We start from the raw sequence: 9,371 nt of genomic DNA, 5'->3' as shown, positions 1-9,371 counted from the left end.
TTTGTCATCCACCTCAAGGAACATGTGGAGTGGCTGTACAGTTGTATATAATAGAACATTACTAATATACAACATTTTTGCATATTTTTGTTGTAAACAATTATTGTAAACAAAATAATGATGAAAATATTAGTGTGTTTATTGTGTTGATTACAACAGTGCCATATGGTACAATGGTACCATATAGTACCATTGCACCATATGGTACCATTATCATATGGTACCTTGTATCATATGGTACCATTGTACCAAATGGTGCCATTGTACCATATTCTACCATATGGTACCATTGTATCATATGGTGCCATTATACCATATGGTACCATTGCACCCTATGGTACCATTGTACCATGTACTATATGGTACTGTTGTATTCAACACAATAACCGCACTAATATTTTCGTCATTTTGTTTACAATAAACTTGTAAACAAGTTGTGTAAGCAATATAATGATAAACAAATTAGTGCAGTTATTGTGTTGATTACAACGAGTGTACACTTATACAATATACATTATATTGGTCTCACAGGCCACAAATGTTACTAGAAAAAGAAAAAACTTAGAAAGGAAAAGAAAATGTATAAAAAACGTAAAATAAAAAAATGTGAATTTGTGGAAGTCCTGATGTTGCCGCCACCCGGTCATTTTGGGTCAACTTCCTGCCGCTGTATCTTGGTAAGTACTGATCAGAAAATTTTTTTTTATTACCTTCACAAAAATATTATCTTTAATTCTGTAAGATTTTTTTTTTTTTCCTCCATTCTTTCAAAATTTCTTGGACACTGGGGCACCCCCTTCAGATTTTGGCCTTGGACCCTGAAAGGGTTAATTACCTTCCGGGTATACATTAATTACCTTTTATACATTACTAATTGCATTTGAGTTAACCCCTTGACTGTCGCAACCCCCAATCCTGAGGTGTCTCCTGGTATCGCAAAATTTAAAAAAAAATGTACATATTTTTTCTTATGAAATGATAGAGAATCTTTTCCTGACTGTAATGACACCAAAAAAATGAAATTTGATGGAAAACTGATGGAATTACAGTCTCGCGAAGTTAGCGACCTCGGCAATATTTACAAATCGGCGATTTCGCCCAATTTGAGCCCTATTTTCGGCTAATTGCATTGTTCCTGTCGACCAAACTCATAGCTATTTTTTTAGAACTCCATTTTTTTCTATCGATTGAGTACAAGAAACTGCCCATTTACCAATTTCAACTACCCAATAACGTGGTCAGAAATTTGTAATTTGGCCAATTTCAGACAAATTAAAAAATATGACAATTTCAAAATAAGGTCCAGAATGAACAATGCAGATATTCCTGGCTCTAAAATAACATTTTCTTTGTTCATCAGTCATGTCTGCAGGCCCCTCTGATATTACTCTTGCTTTCTATTTTGAATTTTTATTCAAACAAAAAATAGAAGATTTACTATTATGCAAACTACTGCAATACTGTAATAATTCTATAAACAACATCAACCCATTCATGACTGCATATTAGAATGGCTAGTTGGACATTTATTGGAAAACGACATCATTTGTTTACTTTTGAACTTCGGCAAAAATTAAACATTTCCCCTACTTTGAGCTCCATTTCCACGTTCTTTTTATAGTAAAATCAATCAGAATCACCTCTATTTCTATAATATGTTTTCCATTCTATTAAATGAGACCAAGAAAACGAGTATACAACCATAAATACTATACGAAAATAGACCACAAAGTCGGCATTTTAATTAAAAAAAACGGTTGGAGTTTTTTCTTCTCATCATGCACTGCTTGCTCCAGGATTTTTTTTATATGGTGCACACTGACCACACAGACCCATTCTCTCACATGTGGGCCTACCAGCTTTCTCCTTCTTGATTTGAAGCCTCTAGAATTTATGAGTATATATACGTCAAACACGGTACCTCGTAAGACTTATATATACAGCCGCGACAGTCAAAGGGTTAACAGGCTTTTGCCTGTTAATTATTTCATTTAATAGAAATTCCTAGATGTATATCATATTAACATTTTATTCTGAGCATTACTATTGTCTTTTAATATTACAGGGTGAATAAAAATAAAAACGAAAGTTTTTCTTTTTGCATTTGTTAATTTATACAGAAGGGGTTACTAACCCCTTGCTCCTGGCATTTTAGTCACCTCTTATGACACACATGGCTTACAGAGGAAGAATTCTTTTCCACTTTCCTATGGAAATAAGAGGAAATAAAGAAGAACAAGAACTATTAAGGAAATAGAAGAAAACCCAGATGGGCTTGCAAACATATATGCATGTACATGCGTGTGTAGCATGACCTAAGCGTAAGTAGAGGTAGCAAGATGTACCTGTTATCCTGCATATTTATTAGACAAAAAAAAAAGGACACCAGTAATCCTTCCATCATGTAAAACAATTACACGTTTCTGGTTCACACTCGCATTACTATTTATGGTGTTTAATTGTTTTGTTGGTTTTCTTTACAAATTGTAATATAAAGCACCCTGTATTCTCAAAGAACAGGATTGAGAACTCTCCAGATATGCAGATTTTCTGGTTACTTGAGACTGTATTTTAATTTGCCCAAATACTTTAGTTACACCTATTGTAAATAACATGGCTACACACAAAAGTAAATGATTGGACAAGGACTACAGGTTATTTACAATATGGTATACTAATTAGTACATGTTCTGTACATTAGTACATGTGCTGGTACAGTACAGGAATGCCTCGACTAAGTAGCCCTTTTATTTGTTGCCGCCTTGGCTCATGTCATTTAATTATTCCACTCCTCTATCATATACAAGATCTTCTAAACAGTGGTCACTTGTCCACTCAGAATTTAAAAATATATAACCACTTCATTTCCACACATGCATTCTTACTTATAATTACACATACATACAATTAAAAAGACATGGTGTAGTACAGTGGAACCTCAGTACTCAAACTTAATTCATTCCAGAAGGCTGTTTGAGTGCTGATCTGTTTGAGTATCGAACGAATTTTTCCCAACTAATTTTCTTTTTGGTTGGCTGTTATCACTAATCTTCGTAGGTCTCATGGTGACTTATTTATATAAATAATATAAAAAATCACCAAAATATGCGAAGAAACGTGAAATAGTTTACAGCGAGGTTCTGGCAGGTCATGCGTGTTTGGTCAATTGCTGAGCTTTGTTCAAGTAGGGAGCTGTTAGAGTACCGAGGTTCCACTGTACAGTGGAACCTCGACTTACGAGTTTAATCCATTCCATGACCTAGCTCATAACTCAGTTTGCTCATATATCAAATCAATTTTCCTTATTTAATTAATTGAAATGCCATTAATCCATTCCAGCGGAATTCCTGCTCTCAGGAGGCAGGACAAAATACTTCAATATAACGCTAATATCAACTCTACAGCTTATTTATGTATCACAATTAACATAATAAACAATATAAATAACATAGAAACATGATATTTACTCTAGAATGAATAAAATATGTCATTATGGGATGAGTAGTGGCAACCATTCCCGCTTCCACTCTGACCATATCTTACCATGCTGTTATTGTAAGAGAAAATGGAGTGTTTGTGAGGCTAACTGCACTACATCATTAGTTTCATAAGGAAGACACTGAAACAATGTGTTTATAAATAAGAAATATTGTATAAAAATGTAATAAAACATAATAGAGAACATAAAGAAATAAACAGGCTTTAGAAAGTGTACATACATATTTACCTTGCAGAAGAGATGCAGGCGGAGGTTGGGGGTGGAAAAGATAGGCAGAGCAGCGTATGCTATCAGTGGCCCTGTAAACAACAACAACAACATTGGAGGAGTTCATTTCATTTCATCCTTTTTCTATCACTCAATCGCTTAACTTACTTGCTACACTCTCAATGCTACACATTATCGCTGAACTTAACTGCTACAATTTGGCTTTTATTTTTTTTCACTTCACTTTTCGCTGATTTTTGGCTTTTTCTCCATGCTTTCCTCACTTTCATCTGCAGGACGTCTCAATTAAAAACCTGTCCAAGGAGGTTTGTTTCATCCTCCCTTTCAGAATATTTCGGAAATGAGTTAGGCAAGTGTCATTATATAGCTGCGACACATGACCAGTTGCAACTTTCTCTGGGTGTTTCTTTTCAATAAACTCTGAAATCCTCTCGCAAGAGATACTGTGACAGAGGATACCCTCTGTCACAGTATCTCCTGTGAGCTGTTTTTCCGTCAGCCACGTTAACAGCAGCTTCTCCATCTTTTCATGGACAGATGTCCACAGCTTAGAAATTATTGTAACACCCTTGGTTGGAACTATAGCCTTTATCAACTCCTCTTGATTTAGTATCATACATATGGTTGAAGTACTACGCTTGTAGTACTGCCCGGCCAAGTCCACAACCTACACACCTCGCTTGTGCTTATCTATGATTTCATGCTTTAATTCCATGGATATCATCCTCTTTTTCTTCTCAGCACTGTCCTTTGCGCTTACTTTCTTAGGACCCATGATTAGAAAAAAGAAATTTGGCAAAATAACTGCACAAAATGCAAGCAAAACACAAGAGAAATGCTTCCACGGCGAGGTAAACACTGCTGAGGGATGTTGTGGCGTTTGCTGCGCCAATTAGTGGCAGCATTCTGAAGCTCGCTTGTTATTATTGTTATTTTAATGGGGAAGCGCAAAACTCATAGGATTATACAGCGCCTGTGGGGGGGAGGGGCTGGAAGGTATTCATGCTTAAGTTAGGGAACTGGAGCACAGATCCAATTCCCTAGATCAAGATCCCCTCACCAGCATCAAGGAACCTCCCTTGAGTGGGAAGGTTGCTCGCAACTTGGATTTTGGCTCGTAACTCAGCAAAAAATCGATCGAGCGATGGCTCATATCTCGAAAAACTCGTATGATTGAGCACTCGTAAGCTGAGGTTCCACTGTATATACATTTTTAATTAGAAAAAGCCCTTCATAAATAATAGTGCCCATACCTCATCTCATTTGTTCTGGAAGCATTAGTACAAGAAACAGAATTTCATGAGCCATTTCACCCCCCTGAGGTTTCTCTTCTGCCATTACTCAGTGAAGCATTACTCAGTGATGTATCCCATAGGATCTGATAAAAAGCTGTCCTTCAGAGTTTTTATTCTTCATTGCTACTATGATTTTATTATCCATTATTTTTTTCTTTATTGACATTTTATGTCACATTATAGTTTGCAGTAATTTCGCATAAGTAAAAACTTTTCCCCGTTACATGTATTCTGTATTCTTGTTGTAGGTGGACTTTACTTTATTCGTTGGGTAGCATATGTTAACAGTAAATTGCACTGTAAATTTTGAACCAACATATTATCAAACCTTGATAGGTTTAAGATGGCCATTGTATGAAGCATGTAGGATAGGATTTTTTGCCAAACTTCCATCTTGAAGAATGGAAAAAAATGAACAATATTTATAACACAAAACATTTTAAATAGTTTATTTATTTCATGGTTTGACAAAAACCTAGATATGCAAAAACTAAGCTATGCAAAAATAATTACTGGATGGCCTTTAAGCAATGAATCAATAGAGAGTAATTTGCAAGGAATATTGTGATTTATCAGGTACATATAAACCTGTTTTGGTTTTACATTGTCTTCACACAAAACTTACTCCATTCTCTATTGATTCATTTCATGCATTTAACATATTAAAAGTGCAATAGAAATAACCTGAGCATTGATAACAATGTAAGTACTGTATCTAGTAAGAGATAATGATAATGACCTGCATTTTGCCACTGTATCTCATGCCATTACAACAAAACTGCTTGCTATTAGCAACAAATTTAATTGTTAATCCATTGTTATTACAATACTAATAAAGGTAAAGTATGTTTTTACCTATATGACTGTAAAGAAATAGATAATATTTCACTGTTCAGATAATGTAGTGTTTTACTCTAAAATAATTTGCAAAAAACAATATAGGACATGGTATAAGTTAAAAAGTTTAATAATCACGCAGTCATAATTTTCTGCAAAAGCTTACTATTATGCACAGTTTTTTGGTCAGTAAAAATTCTTAATTCATTCACTGTCTGTCAGGTAGGTGTGTGTTATTGACACCAGGGTCCCCTCACTTAGATCAACATCATGTACTTAGCTCTCTCAGATAAGCTGTGAGCAGTAAATTTTGGCCCAAACGTGAGAGAATGGGTCTGTGTGTTGAGTGCATAGTAAAAAAAAGAATCCGGCCCCACATGGTGCATGGAAGGCAAGCGTAATATAAGAGAGATCTGGGGATAGGATTAGTGAACAGAGGAAATGTTTTAGTGCTTAGAATGTGTACAGTGTTTATTTTGGACTTTTTAATTTTATTTTTTTTAATTTAGTGTAAAATTGTTGAAATTTCCAGCTTCTGTGCATTTTATAAGGCAGTTTTTTTTATAATTGAATAGCCAGTTTCTTATGTTCAGTTGATAGAATGGAAGGAATTCTAGCAAAATAGCTAAGAATTTGGTTAAATTTATCTGCAGAATTGGCTTAAAATAGGATTCAGTTGGCAAAATTGCTGATGTGTAAATTGTGCTCATACTGTTAAATTTGCACCTACATAATTCTGTAAGTTTTCCATCACATTTTATATTTTTGGTGTCATTTCCTTCTCAGGCATTTCAGAAGAAAAAGCATTTTTTTTTTTAAATGTGGCCAAAATTTTAAGGGTCTAAACAGTGAAAGGGGTTAACAAATATGTATTGTAATTTAGGTTCAACAACACCAAATGTCATATAAGGTAGAGAATATGAAACAGTTTGTAATTATTCAACCTGTTTCAAGTAACTTGAGAAATTTTGTACTGAGTAACCAAAATCTGTTGGTCCAGTAGATTCCCTGCTTTACTTTTACTGTGATACCTATATGGTTTTAGATACCTTAACATCAATTGCCGTACTCTATAAAACCATTTATCATATTTTGTTAATTTTTGTTTTACAGTGCTAGGCATGATAGTACAGGTATTGCCATTGTCACTTAAGTAAACTTTAATACTGTGAAGAATTTTCATACTTTATCAGATCCTTTGGTAAATGTTTATTTTGGATAAAATATAATGTGTTGAGATGTGGAATTGTATGGAAAATTCAGAGAAGTACTACATATAGTTTTCTCTTTTCTACTTTATAGCAGATTTTTTGGAACTTTCTGAAATTAATAGTATTTAGTCATGTTGGCTAAAAAAGATTATTTTGTACAGCATTTATAAAATGTTAATTCAGATAGATAGGGTAATGTACCTATGTCATAAAAATGCAGACTATGATTTAAAGCCAGTTCTTTTGTGTTTATAACATGGTGTTATGAAGTACCCACAATTTCATAATATTGCACAGAAGAAATATTAAATATTTTTAGCTGTACTGTTTACAAAAAAAAAAAAGTTTATCCACATAAAAAATAATGGGATTACAGTCTCTTTCTAACTTCATTGTACTGATTTCCTTTGCTATATCATTGAATGGTATAAACATATAGTATAAGAATCTTATGTCTACCATTTTTAACACCTTCCCTATTGCTCTTTAATTTTCTTTACATTTACCTCGTGTGTTTCTGGATGCACCCAGTTTTGTAATTTATATTCTTATATTTCTGTGCAAAGAGCTAAATACTTTTAATCATTGTTATTTAATAATAAGTGAATTTGCTGTATATGATAAAGAAGTATTGATAATTATGCTATAAAGGTTTATCTTTCAACATGTTTGTGGCAATCTGCATGCAGTACTGATCACCATTGCTATTACAGTTTGTATAATAAAATATTGTACCAAATTTTGTAGTGCAAAAATATGGTACAGTTTAATATTAAAAAATTATTGATTATCATTATATGAAAATCTTCACTACTTACTAATTATGAAATAAAAAAATTAGTCTTTAAATTAGTTACTGTAGGTAATTGGTCATTTTATTTCAAGGTATTGAAAAATTATATTCTGAAATGTACCATATATTATCTTCATAAAATATGTTATCATTTGTTATGAATCTTTGTTCTTATTGACATGTTTGAGTGTACTTGCCAGAAAATTAATTTTCTTGGCATTTAGAAGTATCATAACTAGTCATTATTGTTTTCAGCTATACCTGGCTATTAATGAAGCTAATTTACAACCTATACAATACATTCATGGACAGTGATATAGTAGGAGCATATCAACGAAAAACACAATATTTTGAATATTTTGAAAACTCGGTGTGATATTGTCACCTACTGTACATAGTACCTTGTATCTTATACCATGAATAATTTTTTTTTTCAACGAACTGGCCACATCCCACCAAGGCAGGGTGACCTAAAAAGAAAAATGAAAGTTTCTCTTTTTAAATTTAGTAATGTATACAGGAAAAGGGGTTACTAGTCCCTTGCTCTGGCATTTTAGTCGCCTTTTACGACACGCATGGCTTAGGGAGGAAAAATTATGTTCCACTACCCCATGGAGTTGAATGATAAATGTGTGTGTGCAATAATTTATTGGGATAAGGCATCATATTAGATAATTACATAATACATCTTGTGTATAAATAATAAAAGCAGGAAAGTGAGGTAGCCATCAGTACAGTTTCCTTCCCTGAACATAAAGTGCAGTTTCCTATCATTTGGTGTCCTTGAATACATTGCATCCAGACTTTTTTGTGTGTGCATTACATGCTTGTTTAGTTACTTGAACTTTTCCTTAATTAAAATATCTCATGTTTAATTACCTTTTTTTAGATATCTTGTTTCTTTACATATCCAGGTAAAGTTGTATAGCAATAGCAAGAAATAAGTTGAGAAATTCTCAGAGCTCATTGTTAAGGCCTTATTTATTGATATATCTAGTATATTGTATAGGTTTAGATGCAGAAATAATTTGGATAAAATGTATTTGAAAAGACGTTTGAGTTTTCTCATGCAATTCATTGATTGCTGTATATTCAGTGCAATTAGTGTGAATCCCAAGAATTCTTGTACTGTACTACTAATCTCTTCAGAATTTAAAACTAATTACCTACTGGTATATGTATATGCTGGTCACTTAAAATATTGTTACTGTATTCTCACTGTAGTTAATGCTTCTTCTGAGACATTAGTTACAGTTCTGATAATGTCCTCATCAGAATTATAATAAATACAAATCATTTTTTATTTATGACGATACAAGTGGAAGTAAGGGCTTGTTTACCACCAATTTTATTTTTATTTTTGTGTATTGTGGCAACTTAATAAACAGTTTGCTTAATATTTCATGGTTTCTATTTACAAACATTGATACTCATTTCTAGTACATTGAAGGTAAATCACAATACATTGAGCAGATTTGAATCGAAATTGTACCAGAAATGCAAAGAAA

At 33.1% G+C, this 9,371-nt stretch overlaps 1 protein-coding gene across 3 annotated transcripts in view; it reads left to right on the top strand.

The window, feature by feature from the left end:
* Positions 1 to 9,262, top strand: part of LOC128689058 (protein OS-9) — a 162,888-nt gene extending 153,626 nt beyond the window's left edge. For all 3 annotated transcript variants that reach the window (XM_070087110.1, XM_070087108.1, XM_070087109.1), the window contains one exon: positions 1 to 9,262. This exon is cut by the window's left edge. The gene's annotated coding sequence lies outside the window, so the exon portion shown is untranslated.
* Positions 9,263 to 9,371: the final 109 nt, after the last annotated feature.

This window comes from Cherax quadricarinatus, chromosome 21 (genome assembly GCF_038502225.1).
Source record: "Cherax quadricarinatus isolate ZL_2023a chromosome 21, ASM3850222v1, whole genome shotgun sequence".
In the NCBI taxonomy this organism is placed as follows: Eukaryota; Metazoa; Arthropoda; class Malacostraca; order Decapoda; family Parastacidae; genus Cherax; species Cherax quadricarinatus.
The sequence above is the reverse complement of the archived record's forward strand: the minus strand, read 5'-3'. Positions and strand labels throughout refer to the sequence as shown.